Source organism: Mytilus edulis, chromosome 6 (assembly GCF_963676685.1).
Source record: "Mytilus edulis chromosome 6, xbMytEdul2.2, whole genome shotgun sequence".
NCBI classification, from domain to species: domain Eukaryota; kingdom Metazoa; phylum Mollusca; class Bivalvia; order Mytilida; family Mytilidae; genus Mytilus; species Mytilus edulis.
In genome coordinates this window covers 68,147,354-68,169,109 of record NC_092349.1, presented here as the reverse complement: position 1 = coordinate 68,169,109, position 21,756 = coordinate 68,147,354, and the positions used below count along the sequence as shown (strand labels likewise).

At 30.5% G+C, this 21,756-nt stretch overlaps 2 long non-coding RNA genes across 2 annotated transcripts; both read left to right on the top strand.

Moving 5' to 3' along the window:
- The first annotated feature begins 3,247 nt into the window (after positions 1-3,247).
- LOC139528228 (uncharacterized) lies at positions 3,248-10,659 on the top strand. The gene is made up of 4 exons (XR_011665550.1): positions 3,248-4,413; positions 4,806-4,873; positions 5,856-5,919; positions 9,608-10,659. It is a non-coding gene; the product is annotated as an uncharacterized lncRNA (long non-coding RNA).
- A 500-nt stretch (positions 10,660-11,159) lies between these two features.
- LOC139528227 (uncharacterized) lies at positions 11,160-16,474 on the top strand. The gene is made up of 6 exons (XR_011665549.1): positions 11,160-11,229; positions 12,882-12,946; positions 13,594-14,950; positions 15,209-15,278; positions 15,604-15,663; positions 16,332-16,474. It is a non-coding gene; the product is annotated as an uncharacterized lncRNA (long non-coding RNA).
- The last annotated feature ends 5,282 nt before the right edge of the window (positions 16,475-21,756 follow it).

The following is a 21,756-nucleotide window of genomic DNA, read 5'->3' as shown; positions in this document are numbered from 1 at the left end:
TCTTAAAGCTATTTGAACATTAAATCTGTAAAAAAATAATGTATAATTTTCGACACAATGTCAAAAGCAATTAAATGTCTTAAATCAAATTCTAAATTGTATTTGATATATTATGATGTATTGGAAACCAAAAAAATTAATATATATTTGTATCTTAGATTGAATTCAAATACAGTATTGTGAAAAATGTCCCAAAATGTTATTTACATGAGCGTCAACAAAATTATTTCACTGGGTATCTGTTTCTTTAAAGCACTTGTAATGGTGAATTTCAAAATTATAATCTAATTGGATGCATCTCTTATCTATAAAAATCACTTAAATCTTTAACCAAATGGGAGGAACAATTAATTAAATCATTTCAAACCCGGGTTACCCCAGCCCCCCCAACCCCCTAAAAAAAACAACAGAAAACAAACTTCATTCTGAGTTATCTAAAACTATCATCATTTCCAAGAGTTATTTAAATAATCATCCCTAGTGTTATATGGTAGTAAAATCTGTTTTGCGGCGGATATCTCATTCTTGGGTTAATTTTACAACTCTAATCCCCAATAATATGCTTTCATTCAGACATTTTACAAATTCTTCATACAAATCCCCAAAAAATAATCTTGTGAAAAACTAAAATTTGTGGTTCACATGAATAAAAAATAAAAAACTGTCAATAATAATGAATCCACAGTATTCACTTTTTGCTTGCAACATACTTGAAATCAAGTTTCATCATTAAGCCTCAAATGTTGTATACAAGCCTTTGACTTTAGTTGAAAAAATGAGACATAGCTATCCTACATTCCGTCGTCGGCGTCGTCCTTGGTGGCGTCAACAAATATTCACTCTGTGGTTAAAGTTTGAAATTTTAATAACTTTCTTAAACTCTCTTTGATTTTTATCCAGATCGGACAAAAGCTTGTTTATGATCATAAGATAGTATCCAAAAGTAAATTTTGTAAAAATAAAATCCAATTTTTTCTGTTTATCACTTATATATGGACTTAGTTTTTCTCCTGAGAAACATTACATTCACTCTGTGGTTAAAGTTTTAAAATTTTTAATAACTTACTTAAATTCTCCTGGATTTGTACAAAGTTTGGACAAAAGCTTGTTTATGATCATAAGATAGTATCCAGAAGTAAATTTTGTAAAAATAAAATTCCATTTTTTCTGTTTATTACTTATATATGGACTTAGTTTTTCTTCAAGTAATTAACATTGTTAAAGTTTTTTAAACATTTATTAGATTCATAAACTATCCTGGATTTTGACCAAACTTGAACAGATACTTCTTTCAATCAAAAAATAAGAAAAAGACTAGGGATTGCTACAGTGAATCAATAGATCCTATGGGTCCTTTATCAGGATTGAAACTAAAGGAGAGTACAGAATTCTGTTATGAAAATTTGCATTTCACAATGACACCATCAGGATAAATTACAAATAGGGAGTGAAGGTAGATGTTAACTTTAACTGGAGCAAGAATGTTAAATAAAATATGTTTTTGTAAATTTGGACGACATTTGACTTGCAATTATGTACCATTTACGATGTTGGATGTAGTACAGACTTGCTTACCATACTATTTCAACACTTGAAGAAGTATGTTTGTCTGAGCGAAGCCAATTGGAAGCACGTACCTCATGGTGAAGCTAATTGGGAGCACATACCCTCTGTCTTGATGCGAAGCTGATTGGAAGCAGTACATATATACCTCTGTCTGCTAAAGCTATTTAGAAGCAGTACCCCCGGCAGAGTGGTCCCAATTAGAGGCAGTAACTCTGAGCGAAGCCAATTGGAAGCATGTACCTCTGCAAAATTTGATTAAACACTATTCAACAAATTTTATTTAACATTCTTTTTAAACTTGACTCCCATTATTACCTTCTTTTATTTTTTATTTATTATTTTTCCTCACTTCACCATTTTGTACACTTTAGTTTTTATTCTGATGAAGGTGCCATAGAAATTAAAACATGCCAATATAGTTTATTTACTCCAACAATCCCTGAAGTATTGTTATAAAAATTATCATAAGTGAATCTTTTACCAATTCAAATAAAAAAAATACTATGTATTTTACTGATTATATATTTTACTGGGAATTTCACTTAATGAAACTGTAAATGTAAAATACCATTAATATTTTTTGTCCAGCCTTTAACTTTAGTTGAAAAAAATGAGACCTAGCCATCCTACATTCTGTCAGCAGTGTCGTCGTTGGCGATCACAAATATTCACTCTTTGCTTAAAGTTTTTGAAATTTTAATAACTTTCTAAAACTATTCTGGATTTCTACCAAACTTCGACAGAAGCTTGTTTATAATCATAAGTTAGTATCCAAAAGTAAATTTGGTAAATAAAACAAATTAATTTTTCCATATTTTACTTATAAATGCCAGGATACAATACATTCACTCTGTGGTTAAAGTTTTTAAAATTTTAATAACTTCTTAAAATATTCGGGATTTGTAACAAACTTGGACAGAAGCTTGTTTACGATCAAAAGCTAGTATCTAGAAGAAAAATTATTTAAAACTTTGTTCCTGTTTTTCCGTATTTTACTTATAAATGGACTTAGTTAACCTTAAATACAATCTGAAGTTAAAGTTTTTAAAACATTTATTAGATTCATAAGCTATCCTGGATTTTTACCAAACTTGGACAGAAGCTTCTTACAATCAAAAGATAAGAAAATGACTAGGGATTGCTACAGTGAATCTCAGACACTGGGTTCTGGGGAACCCTTACAATTTTTTTGATGATCAATGCAATTGAATCAGAACATAAACTAGTTTGAACCCTGCCTTTTATCCTGGATGGGAGCCCCCTCTCTTTAAAAATGGCTTAGGGTTTAGATAATTGTTTTTTTATCATTTGAAGATGGAAATAACTATTTACGTTATTACATGGGATTTGTTTCCTCTACAAATGGCCAAAAAGAGCTGTTTCCTGTCTGTGTATTGACTGGAGCTAGTTCTGACTTATCCTCCATTGAAGGAACCAGTCATTCCAAGAGTTACCTTGTGCTAGTCCATCTCTATTAATGTCAAGATATCAGTGATTTCTCTTCTTTTCAAACAGAGGGTTTTGGAAGCAGTCTTAAGCAAAATGTTAAGAATTTTTTTTTTTGACATCACCTACAATTAATATGATACATGTATCAAACTTGATTTGGGAACAAAAATGTTTCTTTTGAATTGTAAATTTTGGATCTTCAGTTATCAAAGTTTAAAATTTAATGATTTTTATCACATGCAATTTGAATTTGGACAATTGTTTTTTTTATTCTAAAGAATCAGCATTTTTTTACCATTTCTTTAGTTCACAATTTTTCTTTCTAAATTTGGTCCTAAAATGATTTGCTACTTCATACCACTATTTTGCATTTAATAAATTTGTATTTTATATTTTCAGTGTTTCTTGTACCATCAAAACTTCAATGAAAGATTGCACTCATGTTGAAGTTGTGTAACTCCTAGTATGAAATTGTTTGAGGAATTTTCCCCACTTTTCTAGAATTTACAGACGGTACCAGTTTTGTTTAATTATAAATTAAACTTAACTGCAGTTTGAAATGTTTATAATTTTTCAAATTTTTCTTGAAAATTTTGGGAGCTTTTTATCTAAAATCTTTTAAGAAGGTAACAATTTTTGTTTCGAACTCATATCTTTAGAACTCTCATAATGAGCATGCAAATTGATTAAGATTGATTGACATCACCAATTTTTGACCTTTTAAAATTCCATATGCCGTATTTAAATTTCAGTATTTAAAAGATCATTCTCCATTGTTAAAGGAAAATATGAATTTGCACAACTGAGCTACTTCAGGCTATGATCAATTTTTGGAGTATAATTTTCATGCTTATGATGTGCATGATGATAAACTTAAAAGAAGGGATATTTTATTAAACTATGCTCCAAAGTATTAGAAAATGTTTGTGATTTATAGGTGTTACCGGTAGTCAATTACTATTCTGTTTTTTTTTTATTACCTCTTTTTTTAGGTCTTAAACTTTACATATCAGATGTCTCCAAACTAATATAAGAGCTATTATATAGAGCTCTCTAAATAAAAGAAAATACAGGTTACCAATTTAAAAAGCACACCTGGTATTTTTACTGTATTTTATGTATGAATTAAAAATATTCTTTGTATATTATATTGAGAATTACTTCAACTGCCATGAATGGAAAAAGAAAATATTGTGAGATGCTTTGGAACATTCTTGGGACAATTGTACACTTGATTAAATACAATGGAAAGGACATTTCGTTAAGTGGATTCAGTGAACTGACCAGCACAAAGAATTATGTTGAAAAGCATGAAAAAGTAACCATGGTAGCAGCTCCAAGGAAGATGGTTAAATAAATCTTCAACCAAGTCTGAGGCTTTACCAAGAAAATAAGAAGGCAAGTTTAATTAAGTTAAACAAGTTCTATACATTCTATACATTATTTGATAAAGTGTATATTTAGAGCATACAATGCAGTTACAGTGGAGAAAGTGATGTTGCTAACGTAAAATGTTATTTTTTGCCTGTCAATGGGAGATAACTCATTGTAAAATGTGCAGAGGATTTACCTTTATGAACAATAAAATATGCTTAAACCCTTATTTTTGAAGTTGAAATTCAATAAGTAAATTTATAAGACTTTTTTGTAATTTTTCATCTTTGACATTGATTTTACAGTTATTGATGTTATACTTTTGTGTACACGTAGTCAGAAATCCAAACAATATTGGTAAATGTAGGGGAAATGGAAATAAGTAAAGTATATAAATTGTCAATTTTTATATATAGGTTCCATCTGTGAGATGATTTCATGGTGTGGGAATAAGACTTGGTGGTCTTATACAGCTAATATATAGGTAGGTACCAGTATACAGTTTCGAAAAGAAGAAAGAAAAAAAAGATAAATGTAGTACATGTATACAAATAATTAGATCCATTTTTTACTTTCCTTGCCATGAAATAATCAAACAATAAATTTCTGTTATTCATTTCTACCCTCTCTTTTGATATCGGTACAAATACAATGTAACATGACGGTACCCAAATTGCACCTATTTTGACAGTTTTTTCACCTACGTTTTTTTTATGATAAAGGCAAAAATTTCCATTCTTTGTTTATTTCGTAGCCGTATCCTTCTTTATTATATAGGTACACCAATTTGATTGTTAATCCATATGGAATCATAGAAAAATTGGTCTAAACTGACCTCCAAAGTCCAAACCATCAATGATTCTGAAATGAGGAGTACCCAAATTGCATCCATGCTTAAATTCGCACTGTCAAAATTCTAATAACAGAGCTTTTGTTTAATTTCTTCAAATATTTTGAACAATTGGATATTAATCCATGCTTACTCTTTATTTTTTTTTTAAATGAATACTTGTAACATATTGTATTTGATCATTTTAAAAAGATGACGTTTTGATGACGTCGCATGGCAACGTTTCAGTACATTTTGCTTTTTCAGTAAACACTTCTCCTGTTGATAAATACTGTGAACGTTTTGTGCATATCTAAATAGTTTTTCCTATGTTGAAAAATGTGCATAGTATCAAATCATAAAAATACAAATTGTTTACGGTCTCTAGGAAATCTTGTAAGATTATTTTTACTATTTTGGCTTAATGGGTGCAATTTGGGTACCGTTACGTTATAGTGTAAATTGAAGGATCTAACAAGATTATAATTGGTTTGTTATGTTGTTAGAATGCTGTCTAGTCAGTATGTTCTCAACATCTAGTACATGAATATACCCCATTTCTTTTTAATTTTAATACAGTAACAAGTGATCCTTTTAAACCATTTTATTAATAATATGACAACATTTTATATTTCAGATTAGCTTCACAGCTTGTCTGTAAGGATTGAAGTTGGGAATGGGCATTGGAGCTGGCTTTTATGGTAAGAACCAGTACATAAATTAATGAATTATTCAGCAAAGAGCTTGTACAAACCTAGTTCTTCATTATGCTAAGAAGTATTAGGCCGTGTTCATATTGACCTAAACTCTGTGTTGTGTAAGTGTAACTCACACGTAAACTAAACAAAATTACGTTCCCATTGATAAAATTCAATGTTTACATGTAGTGTAAAACATGTTTTGTCTACATGCAGCCGATACTCGATGTAGGCCTTGTGTAGATTAAGTGTACACAAAACTAGGCATTTAAAACATTAGTTTCACCGTGTATATTTAAGGAAGAAACAGTTTTTGAATAAAATTGATATTTATAACAATTATTAATAAAGTTCTTTACAGAACTATTTGTCTAAACTTGATGTATTTATTTGGTTTTTTTAAACTTAATGTAGCTTTATATATTAAGCCCTTATCAAGACTCAAGGCAGCATCATTGCCGAACACATAATTCATTTGAAAATTAAGGTCTTTCCGAATCGACTTGACTTGCACAGAAATGTTTACCACTGGTCTATACTCAAACAACGATTCACTCATAAATGCATTAATTAAAAAGAGTGAGGTAAATGTATTGTTTGTCTAATACATGTATCTCGGATCCATTAAATTACCCTTAAAACTAAAAAAAAAACATTACCCCCCCTCCCTTTGCCAAATACTCCTTGGAGAAGAAATACATTTGAAACAAACAGAAAAGATAGAAATATAGTGATCCCTAATATATCATTCCTTCTTCTCCTTCAATCTCTGTTCCGATGTAGTGCAATGGCTTAATGAGAATAAAAATATACATTCTTTGCCTGTAAGCACGCTGCTGTAGCCTACGTTTTCTAATGCTTAATCGAGACATCTTTATTATTTTTAAACTACTGCAAATCATCAAAATGGCTTTTGAACAGATATATCATGTTAAGGAGGGGTATTTGCGAAAAATACCAGTCTTGAGAATGAATTTCCCTCGCCTTACGGCTCGTGAAATTTAACATTCTCTCGACTGGTATTTTTCGCAAATACCCCTCAATAACATGATATATCTGTTTAATTACACCGAATGTTAATGTACTAAAACGCATTGATGATCGTGACGTTACAAGCGTCCAGTCGGATAGAGTATTTTTTGGCAAATACCACGGCAGAGAGGGTAAAAAAGGCATATCCTTTTAGCAAATACCCCGGCGGCGTTAAAAATGAACGATATTCATTTGATAACAGTAAATTGGTGAAAAATACACTGGCTATTAACCAATCAAAACCCCGGATTCTTACATAAGGTGTAATTACATAAAGAAGCAACCACTTAACTTAAAAAGGGGGGGGGGGGGGGGGGGGTATTTTGTTAATTTATCTGAGCCAGTAATTTTTCCTTGCAAACGTTTTATTCCGGTTTTTAGCTCACCTGGCCTAAAAGGCCAAGTGAGCTTTTCTCATCACTTGGCGTCCGTCGTCCGTCGTCCGTCGTTAACTTTTACAAAAATCTTCTCCTCTAAAACTACTAGGCCAAATTAAACCAAACTTGGCCACAATCATCATTGGGGTATCTAGTTTAAAAAATGTGTCCGGTGACCCGGCCAACCATCCAAGATGGCCGCCATGGCTAAAAATAGAACATAGGGGTAAAATGCAGTTTTTGGCCTATAACTCAAAAACTAAAGCATTTAGAGCAAATCTGACATGGGGTAGAATTGTTAAACAGGTGAAGATCTATCTGCCCTGAAATTTTCAGATGAATCAGATAACCCGTTGTTGGGTTGCTGGCCCTGAATTAGTAATTTTAAGGAAATTTTGCTGGTTTTTGGTTATTATCTTGAATATTATTATAGATAGAGATAAACAGTAAACAGCAATAATGTTCAGCAAAGTAAGATTTACAAATAAGTCAACAGGACTGAAATGGTCAGTTGACCCCTTTAGGAGTTATTGCCCTTTATAGTCAATTTTTAACCATTTTTCGTAAATCTTAGTAATATTTTATAAAAATCTTCTCCTCTGAAACTACTGGGCCAAATTAATCGAAACTTGGCCACAATCATCTTTTGGGTTAGTAGTTTGAAAAATGTGTCCGGTGACCCGGCCATCAAACCAAGATGGCCACCATGGCTAAAAATAGAACATGGGGTAAAATGCAGTTTTTGGCTTATAACTCAAAACCCAAAGCATTTAGAGCAAATCTGACATGAAGTAAAATTGTTTATCAGTTCAAGATCTATCTGCCCTGAAATTTTCAGATGAATCGGACAACCCGTTGTTGGGTTGCTGGCCCTGAATTAGTAATTTTAAGGAAATTTTGCTCTTTTTGCTTATTATCTTGAATATTATTATAGATAGAGATAAACTATAAACAGCAATAATGTTCAGCAAAGTAAGATTTACAAATAAGTCAACATGACTGAAATGGTCAGTTGACCCCTTTAGGAGTTATTGCCCTTTATAGTCAATTTTTAACCATTTTTCGTAAATCTTAGTAATCTTTTACAAAAATCTTCTCCTCTGAAACTACTGGGCCAAATTAATTCAAACTTAGCCACAATAATCTTTTGGGGTTAGTAGTTTGAAAAATGTGTCCGGTGACCCCGCCATCCAACCAAGATGGCCGCCATGGCTAAAAATAGAACATGGGGTAAAATGCAGTTTTTGGCTTATAACTCAAAACCCAAAGCATTTAGAGCAAATCTGACATGAGGTAAAATTGTTTATCAGGTCAACATTTATCTGCTCTGAAATTTTTAGATGAATTGGACAACCTGTTGTTGGGTTGCTGACCCTGAATTGTTAGTTTTAAGGAAATTTTGCTGTTTTTGGTCATTATCTTGAATATTATTATTGATAGAGATAAACTGTAAACAACAATAATGTTCAGCAAAGTATTAAGATTTACAAATAAGTCAACATGACCGAAATGGTCAATTGACCCCCTTAGGAGTTATTGGTCTTTATAGTCAATTTTTAACAATTTTCATAAAATTTGTAAATTTTTACAAACATTTTCCACTGAAACTAATGGGCCAAGTTCATTATAGATAGAGATAATTTTAAGCAGCAAGAATGGTCAGTAAAGTAAGATGTACAAACACATCACCATCACCAAAACACAATTTTGTCATGAATCCATCTGCTTCCTTTAATATTCACATAGACCAAGGTGAGCGACACAGGCTCTTTAGAGCCTCTTGTTTTTCGATGCTGGTAATCAATTTTTTTTTCAACATGTAACACTATAATGTATTGGGAAACTCTTGATTTAGAAAATTTCGTATCATCTGTAGGACCTTTTTTTTTTTTTTTATCCAATTGGGGTTCGGAATATTTCCATCAATGAAATAACTCTCCCAAAGACCAAATGACATGGATGTAATGGTCACTGTATGGCCTACAACAATGAGCAAAACATATACTTTACAATTAACTATGAAACAGAAAGTAGGCAACATGAAAAAATGTGAAACAATTCAAACAAGAAAACCAACAGCTAGATTTATTATGAAACAATGAAATAATAACAAATATGTTGGATAACAACCAACTACTTGTCATCCCTTGTTTGCTAAAGAAGACTCACTTTAAAACAAAGTAAATCAATTTTCTATGCATCATCAATGCAATAACCAGTTACTGATTCCTTTGCATTGAATATTGTTCTGACAGATATTAGAATGCATATTTCTTTTTCAGGTGACTTCAACTGTGGCTGCAGGAAATTATTGTGCAATACAACTGAATAAAAAAAGAATGTAATACAGACTATTTTTGTGTATGTTTGAAAAAATGTTTATAATTTTTATCACAAAAAAAAAAACAATGTAAAGATTCTCCATTTTCAGCAAGACTGGAAGTTGTATGCTAAATTGATACTTCAGAATTTTACAATATAACTTGTAGACCTACTTGAGACTATCTTAATAATGGTCCATGTGTATTCAAAACATTTCCAGTAGGTTAAGAATGGAGAATCTAAAAAAAAAAAAAAAAAAAAAAAAATGTATTTTTTATTTTTCTTATTTGTATGATATAAATATTTTTCCAATGTTTTGTTATTTTTAGCATTGTTTTTTTTAGCTCATACAAATTATTTCAAAATAATCATAGTAAAGAAACATCCTTTAAGTGTTACTCACCACTTTCAACAATATTGATTATATCTAGGTGACCATTATTTTAATGGTTGAGAAAGTAATGGGAGAGAACCACCAAGGTGCTAAATATTTTTTGTAAATGTTTGAATATTTTATATCAAATTATTTATTTTTAATTATAGCTCTACCATTTTGTATTTTTGTTATTATTATAGCAATGATGTGGAGTTCCAACAGGTGATTTTTATTTGGCATTGGGAGGTAATAAATTCCACTGTTTAACTCCTCATTGATTTTCACATTTGTTTTTGCTTTGATATCAGATGCATACTAGCTAATACAAAAAAATGTATATTGACTGTTATTCAGAGTTCTGTAAATAAAAAAATGTAAACAGAGGTCTAGATAATAGTTTTGAGGGTGGGAGAAATCATGGGTCATTACGGGTAGAATTGATTTGGTGAAATTTTCAAGATATGTGATTGAGAGTGCATCTGATATTATTTTATTTATTTCTATAAATAATGGACCAACAACTGAAAGATTGCAATTAAGATAATGATGACAGCGACCCTGGCAGCCAGGAGAGCAGCTCAAAGGAAGATGGTCAATAAAATCTTCAACCAAGTCTGAGGCTTAACCATGAAATTGAAAAGGCAAGTTTATTGAAGTCAAACAATTTCTATACATTTTCTAGAAATCGAGTGTATAATTGTTAAAAAGTACATATTCATCTTTATTTTCTGCTTGAAAATCTTTGAAGAATTTATTTACAAGTTTAATATTTTGAGATAGCAGGTACATTAACAAGAATTTCTATTACAATAACAAGAGTAAATCCTGAGATAGGAATCAACTTTCAAGGGGAGACTAGTTTAACAGCAAGATTTGTTTATTCAATGGGAGACAACTCATTTTCATTATTCAAAGTAGTTGAGTGCAGAATTCAAATCATAAACCTTTGACTATTTTTGTTTGTTTTTCAATCTTTTATATAAATATTACAAAATATGTGAATGTTAAACTATTGGTACATAAAGTAAGAAATCAGAACAACTTTAATCTAATTTAATTTAATTTAACAACAGAGTAATCTTTAGGTTGACATATAAATTTGTTTGTAAAGTTAATAAATGTATTAATTTCTTTTTAGATACTTTCTGTGGCGTGTTTTCATGGTGTGGGAATAAGACTTGGTGGTCTAATACAGCTAATATGTAGGTAGGTACCAGTAATATTAATCCTGTTTAAAAGAAAATAGTTCTATGAATAATATTATTTGGAAATAAATACTGACTTTAGGGTTAAGGTTTACTAGAACACACCCGCGAAATCGCGGGCATATACAGCTTGTAAACTGTTGTACGATGAATTTCTGTAAAAGATATTATGACTGGAGAATTTCATATAAGGTATCAAAAGCCCTTTCCCTTTTTTCAAAGTCCATTATATGTTTCCTTTCTGTTAAATTCAATTATTTTTCATGTTTCTGGCATTATACCACAATTATTCTTCCCCTTTGCTACCATGCATTTTGTTTGGTAAGTCAAATTAAATTAAAATTAGCACTGCTTCAAACATGAAATAAATGAAACTGCTTATAGAGCATTTATTTTATTATTCTAATAAAATGTGCTTCTAGGACAATCCATCAGTGCTTTTCCTTTTGAGAACCCTATTAACATACCAATGGTAGGATTTGAATCTCGTATAAATGACTAAGGCTCATTTGAGGGGTGGTTTGAGGGGCCCTGATCCGAAAATCCCCGGGTTAAAAACATGAAATCCTGAGGTACGTATTTTAACGAAATTCATATCCCCACATCCCGAAATTTAAAAAAAATAATTCCCGCATCCCGTAAAGATCAATCCCGAAATCCCAAGCTAAAAACACCCGATCCTGACGTCCCGAATAAGTCTTGCCTCCCTCTAATCTCTACACTATCTTCATTTTGGCCAAATCACTACTTTCACTTTCAACAATAATTTTGTATGCCCCATTTATGGGAATTATGTTTTTTTATTTTGTTAGTCCGTTCTTCCGTCCTACTGTACGGCTTCAGGTTAAAGTTTTTACTTTCAACAACAAATTTTTATGCCCCATTAATGGGAATTATGTTTTCAAGTCTGTTTGTCCGTTCGTCCGTCTGTCCCGCTTCAGGTTAAAGTTTTTGTCGAAGTAGTTTTTGATGAAGTCCAACCAACTATAAACTTAGTAAATATGTTCCCTATGATATGATCTTTCTTCAATGGATATCTTTCAAAAGACTTAATGCAACATAAAATAAATCGCTTCTTTATAATACATTGTAGACTATAATTAACTATATTGGTAGTTATCATCAAAATGCGATGATTTTATGGATTTTCTGACCTAAAACCTTTAAGAATACCTTATGTCCAAAATGTTTAATAAACTAATGGTGCTAAGGGTAATATTTAAATTACAAGAAATAAACTATTTCTGGATCAGGGAAAGTGAATTATGCTAAAAAAAAGTTCTGAATTGTGAAAAATTGGGCCTTCATTGGCGCTTTTGCGAAAACAGCAGAATTGCATAATCAACGGGTCATAACTTAGTAGTTTATATTGTGAGGTGCCAAAAAGATGATGTGGTTATTTTGTATCAATAATGATACCACAACAATGTACATATCAAATTTGTAGTTTTTGGGCCTGAATCAAAAAAGATTAAAATCTTGTGGCCAACTTTAGCTTTTTTAAACCTTACCCCTTATAGGATTGAATTGGGTTGTTAGTTTGATGTCTATTATTATATATTTTACCCATTTTATATACCTCTAATGTAGATAGAGTATTCCAGAAGTGATCCTTTAAAACAATTTTGATTGACTAAGCATTTTATATTTCAGGTTAGCACTACAGCTTGTCTGTAAGGATTGAAGCTGGGAAAGGGCCATTGGAGCTGAATTTTATGGTAAGAACTAAAAAATAAATTGAACTATTCATCCAAGAGTATGTAAATGCACCATGGATTTTATTATGTACACATGTAGATCTAACATTTTTAAAATGTTTTTCAAATTAAAAGTTTTTAATTATACCGGTAATCATAAGGGTATATAAGAATAAAGAAAGGTTATAAGATTGCCAACTACACAACTATCAATAAGAGAAGCAAATTACAGTCACCGTAAGACATTCAACAATGAGCAAAATTGTTATGAATTTTAATAATACAACTGGTTGAATATCACAATAGGTACTCATATTCATTATTCTAATCTCTGATACATAACTTTGAAGATAGATTTTTCTGAAATCGGTAATATTCATATTACATTTTTGTCCATTTATTAAAAAATCACAAGAATAGATGCATGCATAATTTTTGAATTTACAGTACCAGTTTTAAAGTAAGCAATAACCCTGAATATGACAAAATGTGTAACAATTTTTAAACACGAAAACCAACAAAATGATTCATAAAAAAGAATAACGAAAATTAATCAAGACACACATTGATTACTTTTTCGTCCTTGTTTGCTAATAATTGTATCAGATGATGTTTAAATTTTTATATAGGTTTGATCATTTGTTTAAGAATGTTTATTTCTTTTACAGGAAACTCTGGCTGACGCATACATTGATTATGTGATATAACAGTGAAGAATGTTATTCAGAAATTTTTTGTATATGTTTCAAAAAATGTAATTTTTTACACCAAAAAAAAAAATGTGTAAAGATTCTCCATTTTCAACTAGATTGGGAGCTTGTATTTAAAATTTCAAAATTACTCTTACTTTTCTTATCGTGCTTATGGATCTTATTCGTTATTCCCCACCCCCTGTAACTGTATTTCATTTTTACCTTGAAAATGAAATGAAACGGACCAATTTTACTTGTAAACTTAATAATGGTCTGTCTAGTCCAAAGGCTTCCAGTCAGTTCAGAATGGAGAATCTAAAAAAAAAAAGAAAAACAAAATGTATTGTATTTTTTTAGTTTCCTAAATTGTTAGATATTTTTACAACTTTTTGTCATTTTTTTGCAGTGCTTTTAGCTAAACAAATTACAATTATTTCACAAGAAGCAGAGTAAAGGAACATATTGGTGAAAAAAGATTGATTGATTGAATTTTGGTGTATAATGCCACTTTCAGCCCAATTTGTAATATCTTGATGGCCATTTTTAATGGGTTGAAAAAGTTAAAAGTAACAGTAGATACCCACCAACCTTTCCCCCAGGGAACTGTCAATTCTAGTCAATTAAGCTTTGAGTCAAACACACCTACCTAAAGGTTGGGTTTGAATTTTCAGCCTCATTTTGACATGCTAGAGATACAATAATACTTCTTAGACCACTAAGGCCCTTAGGTAAAAGTTAAAGTACTAAATTAGTTTTTGAAATGTGTTGTAGTTTTTACATACCGTTTTATTTTTTCATTTTAATTATATTATATTTTGTATTGTTTTTAAATATAGGAAGGATGTGGAGTCTCGACAGGGTCATATTTTCAAGGCAAGGGGAGGTAATTCACTTGTTATATTCCTCATACTTTAAATTTCCTAAGTGTTTATAGGGAATATATTTTTTTTTATTTAAATATTCACACTTTTGTACACATTTTCTTTAAATATCAGATGTATACTAGCTAAAATGACTATTATTTAGAGCTCTGTAAATAAAAAAAATAATATGTAAGCAGAGCTCTATATTTAGATAATAGATTTGGAGGGTTTGAGAAATAGTGGGTAACTACAATTGATGAGGGGAAATTTTCAAAAAAACTGATTTTGTTAAAACTGTAAAGTGCATCTAATATTTTTTTTTTATACATGTATAATGTTATTTCTGAAAGCAAATGGACAATAAGATAATGATGACATGGACCTCCTTGGCAGTTATGATAGCAGCTCTAAGGAAGATGGTCAATTATATCTTCAACCAAGTCTGAGGCTTTACCAGGAAAAAATCTGTGGTGAGTTGAAATGTTCCACAAAATATTATTATAGAGTTTTAAAACTTTTTATTTATTAAGGGTTTTTGTGTGATATTGAAGATATCTGCATCATTTCATAACATTTTTTTATAACTTGTATTTAATGAAAATGTTTTCTACCTTATGTATCAAGTCAATATTTTGAAGATATTATATAACAAATTCATAAGAAATGATACAAGGCCTTATTATGTTTCTCTTCTTAATTTTATCTTTTAAATATTTTTTTTATTTCAGGTTGTTGAAATTACAATGTTTTCCTGGTGTTGGGAGTAAGACATGGATATCTGATATTGTTAACATGTTGGTAGGTATTACAGCTTTTATTTTTAATAATTTGAATAGTATTTGACATCAATACATTTTTTGAAGGTTTGAAATACTATACAATATGATGAAATACAAGTTTATTTTTTGCTAACTTAATAAAATTGAAAATTTAAATCGGGAATGTGTTGGAGAGATTAAAAAAAAACTTACAAAGGGCAAAAAACATAACCATTAGTTTGATTTTGAATAGCAATTATTTTCTTGCAGAATTTTGTTTGTTATCTGAGAACTTTTAAACAATTATTATGATATACATATTTTTTGAAAGTTGAGAATAACTGACCTTGAACTTTGTTTTACAGGTTAGCATCACAAGTTTCCTTGGGGTTACTTGCTTGGGGAGTTATTAGAGCTGTTTTAAGGTGAGAATTTATTATACATGTATCTAATTTTAAATGCCCCTAGATATCTGTATATCTATCCTAATTATATGTCAATGTAAAATGTTGTACCTTTACTTTAGAAGTGTATTTATATTTACTGATTTGTCTCCCTTGCCCTGAACAAGATTAGGCCCGAGACTACAATTAATTCCTCTATCAGTTCTTTATAACGTTTTGTCGCATTAAAAAAAAATTGCCTATTCTTTTTGTCTAATTTTTGGTGTGTGCAATGTACAGTTCAAGTCCCAAAACATATGCCTGAAAATTGCATGTTTACATCATACAAATTTGGCCAATACACATCCATACCCCTATAGGCAAGTCAAGAGATGTTCCAAAAAGTGTAAATACTACCTTTTTGCACCTGGCGGAATCATTCTTTCCTTATCAAAATCAGTTAAAATAAAACATCCAAAAGTTTCTTTCAGCTCTTTTCTTTATTGCTCAGGTATTTGATGTCAAGTTTCATAATTGTAAAGTTTGGAAAATTTATTTTTGTGTATTGACAGATTTCAGTAAAATGAAGTAGCAAAAATAAGAAGAGTTTTCAGATTTATTGATATGGTTTTTTTTCAAATTGAATTTTATTATATACCCTTAAGATTATTTTGATAAAATAATTGAAACTTAACTTTATTTCTTTTCAGTTGAAAGTGTAACAGTTGCTGCCTTGTATGGTAAAATCCTCAGACAATAATCCTGCAAACAATCGGATGAACTGTTACTATCTCTATTGGAACAATCTGTAGACAGTAGTCTTGTAAGCAGAATGAGTTTTTAACAATTTGAAATTGTAATTTTATTGCTGTATTGAATTTCAAATTATAGATTTTTTTTTAATTTATATTACTTGCATTCAATTATTGTTTTGTGATTGATGAAAAATTGAACTGAAATTATTGTTATTTGAGGGGTCCCAAAGGTATGTCATATGGTTTCTCAAAGTACCCACAAGACGTACATAGGTTTACATATATTTTTAAGTTATGGTATGCCTTACAAGTGCTTAGTGAAATGAATTTTGTCGGTTACAATCCAAAATAGTAGAATTTTGATGGCCAAACACTACAAAGAGAATATGAAACTAGTCCCCTGTTAAATATTTTAACTACTAAGTTTTTGACCCCAAATAAAAAATGTTTGGGTTTGGGGTGGGTTTTACTCCACTGACTGCCTAAGAGGGGACCAGGCCAGCCCAAGTGATTCCCTTTATAATCAACATTTTTTTCCCACAAAAGGGGGGGCCTCTAAACCGCCTCTGCAATTGGAAGATTAGTGTTTTCTGTCTGTTTGTCCATCATCATCTCTCATCCACGGCTTATAAACTATTGGTAGATTTTCATTGAAACTTTCAGATTATCTTCTGTAACTAATGGCAGTGTGTATTTTGTTTTATTATAATGAAATTTTGGGATTCCCAATTGAAAGAATGGACCTTTTAATTACTTTGTTTTAACTTTTGGAAGCATCTCCTACAATGAGTTCATCATATGAAGGATAGGTTAGTTTGAATTTTTTTTATTATGTTTTTATCCTGCTTTTAATCTTGTCTTAAAAAGTTGGATCTCATTATTACAAAATTGTCATGACATTAATACAAATTTTTAATATATTCTACTTCAAGACAATAGTATATTACCACTGTAGCTTTGAAATATATATAAGGTTTGCTATAACAACATTTGTGTTTTATATGATTTTATCTGATTTTAGTGGTTTTTATCTGATTTTATTTGTTATTATTGTAAAATCTTGTTATACCAAGCCTTAATATGATTGGGTTTGTTCGGAAACTAAAAAAAAATACTTTTACATGCAGATATTTATTTTCATAATGAGATCTGACATTTTTATGCTTTTAACTCTCTGTTAAATTCATAAACATTCTATTTCACCCTTCAACTATTGATGCAGTCCTTGGAAGATTGATCAAATTGTTAGATTTGTGGATGCAAGTTGAGAATCTGCTCTTACTAAATCTATGTTGATATCAGCTGAACTAACCTATCCTTCAATATGAGTAATAAGATATAAGAAAAGAAAAAATCCATTCTTTGATTAGAGAACCTTAAGAAGTTATAAAAAATAGTACACAATGTCGGCAGAGACTGAAGATTATTTGAAAGTATCGGGAAAGTCCCATTTAATCTTGATAATTGTGGGTTAAAGTTGTAGATGGATGAGCAAACATATCATACACTTAATCACTATACCACATTCCAGCCTAATGCATCAATCAGACTATAAAATAATAACTGAACACTAGTTATCTGCCTTCCTGGGTTCCATAAATAAATATAAAAATATACTTCTTAATTTTAAAAACAAATAGCTTAGAAATTTGGAAGGAGTAAAGAAACTATAGTTTAAAACAGTTAGAGGTTAAAAATGTGAATGAATGAAATGTAATCTGTTCACTGGAGGATCCAGAAATTTTCATAAAGGGGAAAAAAAAGGGGGGGTTCTCACAGATTGTTAGAGGGGCCTCCAGTGGTACTTCAGTGATTTCCTATTAAAATAATCAACCAAATTTTCCCCACCTCTGCTATTTCATTAGTAATCTAATCATTTTTGCACAGATCAAGATATTTAGTTTGTTTTAATTACCCAGTAAATAAGTTGAGTAATTGTCAAAAAATAATTTGTACATGCATGTTTTAATATTTTTATATTATAGCTTTTACCACAGTTTTACTTTGTATAAGAATTGTATTGTTTTTGGATGTCATTTTTAAAAATTGAGACAAACTAAGGATTCTTTTTTTATATGGAATTCTATTATTTATTTATAAGTTAAGGCGGTTCGCAGGTCTAAATCATTTATATAGGATTTCTCTATATTTTTCTATAAATGAACTTTATCTTTTAGTTAATAGAAAAATAAAATAAAAAAATGGGGTCACCATTCATTTGCGCTCACAATCTGCCTTCGAAAGAAGCATACATCTTTGTAAAAGTGTTTTTTTCTCTGTTGAACTAATAGGAGAAATAAAGGTAATATCGAAATAAAAAAAGAAATTTATTACAGAAATCGCTCAAATTTTACAATAATTTAGTTTAAGTACAGCATATATCGAAATTATATTAAAAAATATAGGTCACCGATGAGTTAAAAGAGATATTTCAATTTAAAAGCCAAAAAATGGCATTTTTCCACCAAAGGGAGATAATTTGGAACTTTTTCAATGATGTTTACATTTTAAAAGTCATCTGGGGCCAACACGAATTAATTGTTTTGAATGTTTTTTGTACCATATGATAAAGTAACAACTACAAGAGGTAATAAATAAAAGGAGTAAGTTCGGTAAGGGCCATATTTGGCCCCAATTATAAAGTTCATAGTTACAAGCCAATAAAGGTTTTAAGTTGCCTTAAATACATGTGAGAAAGTTAAACAGAACTGTTTTTGTCAAAGTTTAAGTCTAAGACGTTGATTTTTACATCCCAAAAAGGTCAAGATAGAGGATTTTGGTGAAATTTGACAAAACTAGCTGGATTTCAACCAAATTCAGGACCAGGAAACATAGAGCGCAGGCGTCGACAAACTTAATATTCAAATAAGACATGTGAAATGTCTTCACAAACATTATTTCAAAATATCTTTGTTGTCGACGTATGCGCTCTTTGTTTTCTGTCCAATAATCTATTGAAATTTACCTACTTTCATTGATTTTTTCGTGAAAAATCAATACGAGTGCAACTTTTGACGTCATAATGTAACGTAGAAACGTAAAGTTTTCAACAAAATAGCTTATTTCCTATCTAGTCACTATATTAGCTTTAATTTATTGTGATATTGTTCAATACATCCGAATTTGAAATTTACGCTAAAAAAGGGGGCCATTTTAGGACCTTACTGAACATACTCCTTTGTAATGAAAAACAAATGTTTAATTTTTTTCTGAAATTTTTATACCCTCGAGGCCCCTTTAAGTAAGGACTAGAAAACCTTAAGTTTATATATTAAACAAAGAATAGTCACTAAATGATTACAAAATTTATTACATGTATCAAAAAATTTACATGATTTTATTTTAATTCATAAACTTTTATACATAATTATATAGACTAAGAAATTACATTAGGATTATTTCCCCCAATAATAAAAACAACCAGGAAAATAGATAGTATCTTCAGTACTGTCATTTATTTTGCATTATTGTAATATTTTGCTACTGATACCAAACCCATGATGCAGATCCTTTTCCTCCTTTTTATTTAAAGATAATTTACAACCGTGATCAAAAGCATATCACAAGTAACTGTTTGTTTGATATTTACACACATCTTAAAAGAATCAGATTGTGTTTGGTTTCATTTGGTTATTTTGTATCATGTAGGATCATAATAATTGGTAATTAAAATTTATTTGGAAAATCATCTTATCTTAATTGTATCTGGATGACAAGTAAAGGGGGAAGAGGTTTCTGTGGTAGAGGGTATGACACATGCAGATGCTTTAATTATATTTATTTATATTTATTTATATTTATTTATATTTATTTATATTTATTTATATTTAATTATATTTCCATCACTTGGCGTCTTTCATCATCATTGGCTTGGCAGTGTATCATCAGCAGAACTTAGGGATACTTAACAGGGTTGTCTTTTTTAAAACTTTATTGTCCAAACTTTAAAGGTGCTGGATAGCTTCATGCCAAATGGTCTTTTTATTTGACTAGTTACCCCATTTTTATGTGTAATATGGACAACTATATTTGGTACAAATGTATATGGATTCATTGCTAGGTATACATATAAAAAGAAGTGGTGTGATTCCTAATGAGACAACTCTTCACAAGAGACCAAATGACACAGACATTTACAACTAAGGAGTCTTTTATAAAATAACATCAGTGGTCTTGTATTAGTGTGTTCGCCTCAAGTTGGAACTCTGGCATGTTAAAACCTAAACGACTCAAAAATTGGTATTTGCTGCTGCTCATCTTGTGGATTGCACAAAGCAGGGTTAATATGCATGTACCTGTCCTGAATATGCATTTAATTGCCACAGGACTTTAACAGCTGTCCATCATTACCATCATGAGAGATCGCCTAGCCTTACAAAGTCATGGTTCAGTGATTAATGTTCAGTTTTGGGATTAGGTATTTGTTTCTCTGAAACTAAGTAATTCATTATGTTTATTCAATGAATAGAATAATTGTAAGGTTCACATGTCTGTCTAACAAGGTTCATCTGACCTTGACCTTACTTTCATGGATATTTTAGTCAATAGTTTTTTTTTTCGAGCCTGCGACTTTTGTCACAGAAAGCTCGACAGGGATAGTGATCTGGTGGCAGCAGCAGTGTTAGCTAACTTCTTAAAAGCTTTATATTTTAGCAGGTTGAAGACCTGGATGCTTCATACTTTGTATATAGATGCCTCATTTTACGAAGTTTCCGTCAGTCACATGTCCAATGTCCTTGACCTCATTTTCATGGTTCAGTGATTACTTGAAAAAAGTTAAGATTTTTTGTAATGATAAATTCTCTCTTATTATTAGTAATAGGATAACTATATTTGGTATGTGCGTACCTTACAAGGTCCTCCCTGTCAGACATTTTTCACTTGACCTCGACCTCATTTCATGGATCAGTGAACAAGGTTAAGTTTTGGTGGTCAAGTCCATATCTTAGATACTATAAGCAATAGGTCTTCTATATTCGGTATATTGAAGGACTATAAGGTGTCCAACTGACAGGTGTCATCTGACCTTGACCTCATTTTCATGGTTCAGTAGTTATAGTTCAGTTTTTGTGTTATGGTCTGTTTTACTTATATTGTATACAATAGGTATACTATATATTTGTTGTATGGAATGATTGTAAGGTGTACATGTCTAGCGTGCAGGTGTCATCTGACCTTGACTTTTTTTATGGTTCAGTGGTCAAAGTTGAGTTTTTGTGTTTTGGTCTTTTTTTCTAATACTATATGCAAAAGGTCAACTATATTTGGTGTATGGAAATATTTTATGATCTATGTCAGTCACATAGGTTTTATTTGACCTTGACCTAGTTTTTACGGTTCATTGCTCAGTGTTTAGTTTTTTGGTGTGTTTTTCTTAAAC